At 34.8% G+C, this 11,162-nt stretch overlaps 1 long non-coding RNA gene across 1 annotated transcript in view; it reads left to right on the top strand.

Annotated features, from left to right (window-relative positions):
- The first annotated feature begins 443 nt into the window (after positions 1-443).
- LOC108573762 overlaps positions 444-11,162 on the top strand; it is a 23,660-nt gene continuing 12,941 nt past the window's right edge. The window contains exon 1 of the long non-coding RNA XR_001891406.1: positions 444-622. This is a non-coding gene — a long non-coding RNA (uncharacterized LOC108573762). The remainder of the gene's footprint in view (positions 623-11,162) is intronic.

The following is an 11,162-nucleotide window of genomic DNA, read 5'->3' as shown; positions in this document are numbered from 1 at the left end:
CCTGTTGCGTAGTTCGACAACTTGAGTATAATTCGATATCGAAGATCATTAAGGCGCCACTGTCGTCGACGCGACGAAAAATTTAAAATTACAACGACTAAAGTAGTACCATTATTTTCGTGGTGGGTGGAAACTTTTTGCGCGGGTGTTCGGTGCGTCGCGAACGGTTTCACGGGCGAAACGTGTTTAGAAATTTGTGCGTCGTATTCCTTGGAACGCTAAAAGTTCTAAATAAAGCTCAAAGGTTACGAAAGCTCCTGGAAATGCAACGCAGCCTGTTATTACTTGAGGATAACGCGTATTCGTGTACGGGGGAGGAACGCGGGAGAAGCTGATTGGCAGATTACGTTTCATAACTGACGGGAATAGTCGGTCAATCTAGATCGGCAATTTTCAAATTTTGCCGGCAGCTGACAGTTTCAGTAGAAATTGCTTACCGGCAACGAAAGGATCCGGGCGGTTTATATCGTTTCATTGATTTTACAACCGGGTACCGTGAAATTGCTCGCTGCTGGTAGTGTAAACTTTACGGTGATAGATCATCCAGAGGATACTGTCGACAAAAGGTTGGAGATTTCTCCTTAAAAAATCAGAAGAGTTTTCCACATGCTCTACTTCGAAGGTAAGATGCTCATTTTGTGTCTACTACTCTCTTTCAATTTATTTTCTTAATAATCGAATGTACGACACGAGTGTATGAATCGTTCAAATGGGGTATGTCAAAAATAATGGCGGTTAATTTGATGGTGATTGTGCTAGGCAACATTTTAGACTTTCTTTTTAAGTGACAAATGTAGTAAATATTGCCTATTAAAATATTTTAGAATTCTAGGCAGGATTTTAATTTCTTTTTTTGAAAACGACAAAGGTTTCTTGATAAATCTTTGCAACGAACATTTGACGTTGAGTATCAGCTTAAAGGTAGATAATATACAAGATAATTCTTAATACAAGAAGTGTTCAATTTGGAAAGTAGGATTCAAATAATTATTTTATACGTTTAAAGATCGGTTATGTTTTTTTGGCGTGCTAAACATGACCTTGAGAGTGTGTCAATAAGTAGAAGGTTAAAACCTTAAGTATGTGGTATCAAGAACGATGACACACAGTGTATATATGCTTTAAGCTTATTGTATGACGTGTTCGTAATCTTTAACGTTATCTTCTAAGAATCTCAATTATAATCGAACATATGCTCAATTCTGCGTATTGAAATTCTGTTAAATTGAGAAATAATAAAAACAACTATTTTACTTATCGATGAATTTTCATTAATAAACGATAAAATGTGCAGGAAAATTGATAAAAATGGTGAAACGTGGAAAAAACATCTAGGAAAATTGTATATTGTAAAAGAATTTAGTAAATATTTAAATTTTACGTATTATTAGTATTAATATAATCGCGAATGTGGAAATCGTAGAAAACTTGAGTGTAGAATTTTAACAGATTTACCTACATTTCGAATGGCAATGTTCCGTGAAAGGTCGATCGATCTCGTATTTCCCTTAAACTTTTGCATTTACCCAACTGTTCTGCCGCGACGTCTTTAAGATTCCAGCTCATTACCTTCGGGAAAGGAGGTGAGACTCGTACCCCGTAAATTGAAAGTCCTCGAGCAAAAAACTCCCCTGCAAAATGACTTTCGCGCGTACCGTGGACGATCATTAATTCAATTTCACTGACTATCTCGTTTAGTAGCGGTGAATTCATGCGGAAAATTCTGTCCCCGTAATTCGTTCTTCGCGAACCCTTTCGATCTATACCTTCGTAAGGAGGAGAATGGTTGTTCTTCGAATAATATTTGTTTGTAATTATTCTTTGAATAATATTCGTTCTAAATATTTTTATTTGAATAATTATTTTGAAACATTTTAATTAATATTACATTACTATCGATTAACATATGTTGCTAATATAGCAATTTCAAGTATGCTTTCTCGATTCAGTTTCAAAATTACAAAATACTATATCTAGTTCCATCGATTAAAATTTCATTCACTCGTGAAAAAGTACAAAACTGCAACAATTTAACATTCGCGACAAAATATTCCGAAGTTGTACCTGAAAATTTACTAGCTTCGGTATAAACCCCTTTAATTTAACCCAGAAACTCATCAGACCGATTACCATCTTCATACTTTATTACAATCGTTGGTAACAAAGTGTTGCCAGATTATACGTCACCGTTACTACATTCGTTCACCGCGAGATTCTAATTACAGCATCAACCTTGGTGCATTCTGAACACGATAGAAAATTCAAACTTCTAATTAGAAATGTTGCAAAGAATAAATTAACCTTTCGGGCTTTCGTAATTCTGCACGACAGTCGATTAACTATTCCGACCGATTAAGCTCGTGTATAATAATATCACGCGCGTTAAGTGCAAGATTGTAAGTATGATAATTATACGTAAATGATAATCGTTGAATGCGTCGACGCAGTAAGATATTTATGATTTGTATGCTTCTACGTATTGGGTACTCTTGCGTTTCTTAAGTGTACGGGGTGAACCGTATAATGCGATCACTATGAATTATTATGCCGTTAGCGGACCGATCGAAATTCTTTTCTCACGCATAATACGGTTCAAAGAGGCTCTTAAGGTGACTTACAGTACTGTCTTTCTTAATTTTTACGGTCAATTTCAGTTTCTTGTAGATTAGTATAGATCATTTTTTTACACCGTGGATTAGAGAGTATGGAAATAAAAATTTGTAGAGAAACTGGTAGTGGACTAATTGGAAATTGATGCAAAATTGAACGATTGTTTATTACATCTAACAGTATCATAGCACAAAAGTTTGTACTTTTTTGTAATATTTTAAATTAAAAATTAAGTTTGGTAATTTTTTTAATATTAGAATGAAATATAATTCGTTATGTATGGATACAGAAGAGAATGTTATTTCACAAATAACATTGGAAAGATATTCATATTTCACAAGTAACATTGCAAAAATATTCACATTTCACGAATAACATTGCCAGTTTCGTACAGATCCTCGAGTAAAATTACGCACAGTAAAGTGTAAAGCGTGAAAAGATGAAAATCTCGAAAAGAAAGGTAAAAAAAGTTTAAGAGGGCGATCTTCACATGAAATTTCTCTTCTGCTGTACTTCGTTCCCTCCTCCTCGCTACCCGTCCATCTCAATTCCAACCCAATAAACATCCTACTCTCATCAAACGATCACACGAATCGTTAATAACATCTACACCCGGAGAATCCATTAAACTCAGCCTCTGGATACCAAACACTCCCCGTTCGAATGCACAACGAAGACCCAGTAACACCCAGCTTACCAACAAACGTCGTTTTTCCAACTGTGGCAACTACCGGTTGTGTGTACGATTGCCACTGTGGAGCAATTGCCCTTAATTCTAAAATAACACTCTGCAGTACTCTCGACGCAGGAAGACAGTCGGTCGATCTGTTATTTTTTCTTTTTATCGTCAGGTTTAAAGTGGCCGAGTGCTGCTATCTCGTTTAAACCGTATTCTCCAGCATTGACGTATAGAGAAGGTAAACGATTTTCTAGGTCGATCAAGCTCGAGGACTTTTTCACTCGTGATATATCAGTCTTTCCATCTTCCTTGTTTGTTCTATTGACTATCGTTTATCTTGGAAAATTTTTCACGACACGTGAGGTCTACCTACCATCGTGTTTCTTTTTTCGCTTTTTTTTTTCCACGTTGTGCGACATATGGTTACGACGTGTCGCGCCATAACGCTGGCTATACTACTGAAAGTTCGACTTCCGCCGCTACGGAAGCGCTGGTTAACGCAGAAGAGGATCGTCTCTCTACGGGATAGCTGAGTATGCGCGCTTGGTTAATAGAGCGTAGTTCGAATTGTAGGTCGAGGAGTTTCTTCTTCTTCTTCTTCTTGTTAACCCCTTGCGTAGAGAGTGGTGTAAGCTCTGTATCAAGTTATGTATGTTGGCGATAGTTGGATCGTTATGTGGAGGGAATTTTTTGTTGTTGGTGGTGTAACTGTGAGAAAGGTGATTTTATGTGAGAAATAAATAAATGAAATTGAGAATCTGGATGTATTATAGTATAAAGGTAGGGAATGTAATGCAGGAGAAGTAAAGATGTGAAGAAATAGGGACATTGAGAAATTAAGAAATTGGGAAATAAAGATATTGAGAAATAAAGAAATTGAGAAATTGAAGAATAAAGAACTTCAAAAATTAGCAAATACAAAAATAAAGAAATGAATACAGTAAATTCTCCACAAGTGTCAGACAGTTTGGATTCTACAAGTGTCAGTCAAATGTAGGGCCGATTCTATAAGTGTCAGTCAAATGTAGAGCCGATTCTACAAGTGTCAGTCAAACGGCAGGCCAATTCTCCAACTGGCAATCAAACGGTAGGCCGACTCTATGTAATGTAATACAGGGCGTCTGTTTTATCTCAATACAGTGAAATATCTGGCGTGACAGTGAACGTGTTAATAAGTAAATGTTCAAATTATGTCGTGTTTGATGTCATTTTCATCAGAAAAATCTCATCAATATGTTAAGAAAAAAACGTAGTCCCTGACTCTACAAGTGTCAGGTTTAGCTTCCTTGCGGACTGACACTTGTGGAGAATTTACTGTAGTTAGGAAATAGGTAATCAAGGAACGAGTGTGAATGACAAGACAAACTGGGGTATGAATGAATAAAGAAATTATGCAACAAGCTATTGTAAATCAAGTCCTTTTCATAGCCATGAAACTGAAAATTAGTAATAATAATGTGGCGACCGCCACGGGGTGGGGGCACGTACTTAGGCCCGGCGACTCTTGGCCCTCGAGGCGAAGAATCGAGAGATGTTTTTCCAAACATCTTCGAGTTTCTTCGTCCTCGAGGACAAGAGTATTGCCTCGGAAATGCAGGCCCGCGCCCCCACTTCCTGGGACTTTCCCAGGGAAAAGGGGCTACTTAAGGGAGCCCCGAAAAAGGCACGAGGCCTTTGGTCGTAGACTTCCTTTCGCATCGTATCGCCTTACATCTAAAATTAGTTTAAGTATTATTGATTGAATAAATATATTTTTGTTACCCACTTTGCAAGTAATCATTTGCACCACGTCACTTCCAAAATAATTTTAGGTTAAGTAAATTTGACCCAAAAAGCGACGTCGGTGGAGCTTAATTTGTCTAATAAAATTTCGTTTTATTGTTCATTTATTTGTTTCTTTGTTAAATTATTTGAAAAATTCAAGACTTCTTGAAAAGTAATATATTACATGAAAAATATATGTTATTAAATATATATACATATAATTCTTGCTTCTTCTTATTGAACTGATACGTTGGATACATGTGTATCTAGATGTAACTCAGAACTAATTTAAACGTACACCTTGGATCTAGACTAGTATAATTCTATTTAACCCAACCCTAACTTCGCTCAATTACACGTAATCTAGATGTGCTTCATCTGACACTAGTTCAAACCTAACCTACCTCTAACCCATCTCTATCTGATCTTGATACACAAACGAACGTATAAGATACAGTTAGCCTACAAACACTCAACTTCACTCTAACCGAAGTGCAATTGGGACATCGAACATCGTATTACATTAGGCACTCTTCGTTGAAAAGGAACCATTTAAATAATTATTTATATATTTTTTTAAAATAAAGTTACAGTTAGCCTACCAATCAATTGGAACATCGAAGAAGTCACTCTTCACTGAAAAAGAATCAATGAAATAATTATTTATGTTTCTTCTGCTTACTTGACACATTCTTAGAACTATCAGAAATATACCAAGGAATAGAAAAGTCTGAAAATAAAGACATTAAAAGCAGTTTCTTCATTTGGAAGCTTCAAAGAAGAAAGGTCACTTCAACTTAACACGTTTGTTTCTTCACAAAATTTCTGAAAACTGCTCTTTTTCTTCGAATTAAATAATTATTTATATTTCTTCTACTCACTTGACTCATTCTTAGAACTATCAGAAATCCACCAAGGAATAGAAAAGTCTGAAAATAAAGACATTAAAAGCAGTTTCTTCATTTGGAAGTTTCAAAGAAGAAAGGTCACTTGAATTAATTGAAATTTCTGTAAACTGCTCTGTTTCTTCGAATTAAACAATTATTTATTTCTTCTGTCAACTTGGTATATTCTCAGAACTATCAGAAATCCACCAAGGAATAGAAAAGTCTGAAAATAAAGACATTAAAAGCAGTTTCTTCATTTGGAAGTTTCAAAGAAGAAAGGTCACTTGAAATTAACACCCTTGTTTCTTCCCAAAAGCTTCCGAAAAATGTCCTTTTCCCTCCAATTGAATAGCTCTCACAAATATCAAGGTAGCCGAAACGTGCCAACCCAGTTACATTCCTAATTCCATTTCCACGGGAAATTTTGTTACGAAGTTTCACTCCTGCCTCGTTGCTTCTTAGTTTAAACAGTTTACAGTGGCGATCGAGTTGCAGACTTTTTCGTAAAGGACCTCGACATCGAACGATCGAGTTATCAACTCTTTTCCCAAAGACTTCCACGAAATGTTGCTATTTTTAAGGCACCGAGTTTCTCCTTGAAAATGAACGATTCTTCGTTTGCGAAGCCAAAAAATTTTAGCCCGGTTATTCTGTAATTTAATTCAATTTAACTTCGTCGTCGTGGTGCAAAATTTTGCCAAATAGCAACACGGTGCATTTAAACCTATAGCCTCTTTGAAGATTTGTTCTCACTGTGCTGTTAGAGACTCTTGGTACACTTCCGTATCAATTTAACCCTTAATTTTATCCTCTGCACTCTTCCACCTTGATTCAATACAACAAATTTGAAAACACGGCCAAAAGGAAAGATCTTACGAACATTGAGAAACATTTAAATCTACCATGTGTACTAAGATCTGCCGCAGCGAAAGGGTTAAGAATTGAAAAAGAAATTGTTAGCATCACAAAAATCTCCATACATCAACTACACAAATGATTACACACTATACAGTAAAAGAGAAAAAAATTACAAGCACCTAACGAGAGACCTTTTATACAATACTTAAACCACCGTCTCTTCAATCCACCCTCGTACACCGGCTTATAATAAAAACAGACCCATACTTGGTCATAAATTTCCGAGTCGATCGTTCGATTTACGATCTCCAAGCCGGTACTTTCGCGCTATTCGAGGAACAAACCAAAGCCTTCCGTTGAAACAATAGGGTCTGCGATCTGTCAGAGATACGAATCTCGAGTTCTCCTCCTCGTTAAGGAGAATCGTCGATTCGCGAGGCAATCTGGAAATCTGGTTCTCGTTGCACGCGACGATCAACGAAAAGTTTATCGTTCGTAATGGAATCGAAGTTTCACGAGAAATTTTACGTAGGTCAATGTTGATCTTTCTCCTGGTTTTAAAAGCGATACACACAAAAACGGCAGCTCTGTGAAATTCGTTTTATCGTTTTCGATTTGATCGTCGTGTGTGTAACTAATGCCGGATATTAATGTTAAGATTGTTCGTGGCTGTGTGTAACATCGGTTTTGTTTTATACGTTATTTATGCAGATTGTGCGTAGTCGGAGATGTTTGCTTTTCGTGGAATTTTATCGTTCTGATGTGTTTTTAGCATCAGTCTGGATAGTGGGAGATAAATTTGCATTAATTTTAGATACTGGGATGTGTTCTATCGTTTTTGCTTTATTCAAGGTCTGTGGAGATTTCTTCGTGGAGAAGATTTGTTTTCTTTTATACTTTATCTTGCTGAAATTTTTTGGGAATGTTGTTATTCAGGTTCATTAGGTAGTTGTACATGTGAGATGGTAGATTGAGAATTTCAGTTATTTTATTGTTAAATGGCAGATTGTGTTCCAAAGTTAACCATAGAAAATGATCAAATTCCACTGATCACTTTTTAGTTGGACAAAAATTTACTTTGTCCAAAAATAAATTACTGTAGTATCGGGGCCTCCATACCCAAATAGGAAACCGACAAGGGACAATATAGAGGTAGTGATTGGCGTAGCGCTCAAAGCCTAAGGTCCCGGTTTCGATTCCCATTGGGTCCTCAATATTTTTCCCTAGGTTCCTACAAATGGGGGCTCGTCCGGGATGGAGGCATCTACGGCTGCACGAAGCCCCAGGCGCTGTGAGATGAAAATATCTCGAGGGTTGCACGTCTCCCAAAAATGCGTTGTTTCGGCTGTGTGCCACTGTGTGGGGGAGTGTGCCCGAAAGTGTTGAGTTTGTGTTGCACTGAGTACATTCGAGGGCGAATGTCAGTTCAGGATGGCCGAGTGTAGTATTGAGGTCTCCATACCCAAATAGGAAACCGACAAGGGACAATATAGAGGGAGTGGTTGGCGTAGCGCGCAAAGCCTCGGCTTCGATTCCCGTTGGGTCCCTCAATATTTTTCCGTCGTCGATTCCTACATTACTGTTAAATTTTTTTAAGAAAGTATACAGATCATACTTCGATTAATAAATATATTTTCACTGTAACTATACACGTTGCAAGTTTCATCAACATCTCAGTCATTACATCTGCAACAGCTTAATACTAATTTCAGTATCAATTTCTATGGGAATGATAATAGAAAAAAATTGATTGTAATCAAAGTTCATTAAGGTATCTTTATTAAAAATGTATCGCGTGCTTTAATTAAGTATTTTTCTGTTCGCTAAAACGAGAGGGTTTTCAATTCTCTTATTTCTTCTTCTTTAGAAGGGGATCTGAAGAATTGGTAGATGAATGAAGAAGAATTTGTAAAGGAACGAGATGAAATGTATTAATGATTAGTAATTATAAATAAATCATTTTATTTTACTCTGTTCGAGAAGATTAGAAACTCACGTTAATTTACTGTTGCGTATCAAAATTCTGTAGTATAGTAGAAATATGTACTTACTTTCGTGTACCATTTAGAAAGATTAGTGTACCAGCTAAAACTGGAACATCCATTTTCTGTTCTTCTACAGGTTTCGAGGATTTAGTAGAGTAGAACAGAGGTGAAGTTACGTTAAGATAAGGCTCGAGGGATCCTGCTTCTTCGTATGATTGAAGTTTTGAAGAAAAAGATTCACACTTTTCACAGGATAGCACGTAAAATCTGGAGAAAGTAAAAAGTGAAATGAACTTAATTATATCAGCGGTATTCTATGAAATTAATATTCCAATTTCATATAAAATTTTGCTATTTTTTGAATGTTCTACAACCCTTGAAAACTTATTTTCGTTCATTATTAAATTATTATAAGTATTCCATAAAATGAATATTTCAATTTTACATAAAATTTGCTATTCTTTCAATTTTCTGTAACCTTTGAAGAGTTCTTTTAATTTATTTCTATTTCTACAAGGAACTATAGAACATTCTAACGACTCTTCTTGCGGAGACAAATGAGAAACGAGTGAAACGCAAAAACAATTGAAACTAAAAGAGAGCAAAGTTAAACGACACAAATATCTACAATGTGAACCTTTTTTCCACCATTTTTATCCACTAGATTAACCTGAGAAAGTTACGTCTGCATTTTACGATACGTTCTACAGAAATTATATTAACGTTACAATCAGCTTTAATTAGCAAATGCATGCTAAATCTTGTAGAATAACCCTTAAATGGTATTACACCGCTCTGTTCAGACAGTAAAGAGGAGATCAATCTTTTGGCCCTAGCTAAAGCGTAGCGTATGTAGTAGTACACTAACTTACCTCGATTAATTTAATCATTCTCGATTCGTTTGGAAAATCTTGCGGGACCAATGAGAGATAGTGTAGTAATTATGTTGTTTGACATTGATTTAGAACGGATTCAATTATCGCCACGCTGTTATACACCTGAACGTGAACATTTTCATTTCATTCCTTACGATAAGGTATACTTTGTTTTTTTTAAATTTCTATTGTTATCTGTCTTCTATTTTTATTTTAGCGAGAAATTTTTGTTAGTCAAGAACACGGTTTACAAAAATTAAATTTTACGATGAATATAAATTTGTGGAACGAATATAAGTGTGAAATTTAGTTACAATTGATGAAGTGTTATCAGAGAAATTTTTTAGTACTTCTATTCTTGTTGTGGTCAATAAAAATAACAGTAAGAATCTCGATATACCGTACTATCAAAGTGGAGAATATAAAGTAGACGAAATAAGGAAATAGGGACGTTAAGAAATTGAAAAATAAAGAAATAAAGATATTAAGAAATTAAGAAATTGAGAAATAAATAAATTGAAAAATTAAGATATTGAGAAATAAAGATATTAAGAAATTAAGAAATTGAGAAATAAATAAATTGAAAAATTAAGATATTGAGAAATAAAGATATTGAGAAATTAAGAAATTGAGAAATAAAGATATTGAGAAATAAAGATATTGAGAAATTAAGAAATTGAGAAATAAAGATATTGAGAAATTAAGAAATTGAGAAATAAAGATATTGAAAAATTAAGATATTGAGAAATAAAGATATTGAGAAATTAAGAAATTGAGAAATAAAGATATTGAGAAATAAAGATATTGAGATATAAAGATATTGAGAAGTAAAGATATTGAGATATAAAGATATTGAGAAGTAAAGATATTGAGAAATTAAGAAATAAGGAAATTAAGAAATTGAGAAATTAAGAAATTGAGAAATAAAGATATTGAGAAATAAAGATATTGAGATATTAGAAATGGAGAATTGAAGAATTGAAATATTTTCCCTTTCGCCATATTTTCTAAGAAATAGAAAAATAAATAATACAGTTACGAATTTATTTATTTACTTTTTTATTATATCATTACCGTGGTCAGTACGATCAGGTGAAAAATATTCGGTAGAATATGCAAAATCGTTTGACTGGAAGCATAAACGGACACCCTTTTCAGTAAAAGGACGAAACTGCAGCATCCATAAAAAGATCAGCTTTCGGATGGAAATAGAATCGAGAGGTATACTCGTTGATGTGTTTTGTTTATTTGCAAAAGTGGCATAAAATACGAACACGCGGCAGGATTTTGCCGAACGTTAACGGATTGCTTCTGATAGCGATAAAAATATTTCAAGGAACACCGATACAGGATATACAAATGTTAATCGTGGAAATAAAAAATCGCGCGTAACTTACATCGTCCTTTCAAAATATTGTAGAAAAAAACAAAAAATGGTAGTCTGAAGAATAAATTCTAACTTTGCAAATTTTAGGAGAAATTTTTCTACTCTATGAAAATTTTG

Source organism: Habropoda laboriosa, unplaced genomic scaffold (genome assembly GCF_001263275.1).
Source record: "Habropoda laboriosa isolate 0110345459 unplaced genomic scaffold, ASM126327v1 scaffold126, whole genome shotgun sequence".
NCBI classification, from domain to species: Eukaryota; Metazoa; Arthropoda; class Insecta; order Hymenoptera; family Apidae; genus Habropoda; species Habropoda laboriosa.
This window is presented reverse-complemented; position numbering and strand designations above follow the sequence as displayed.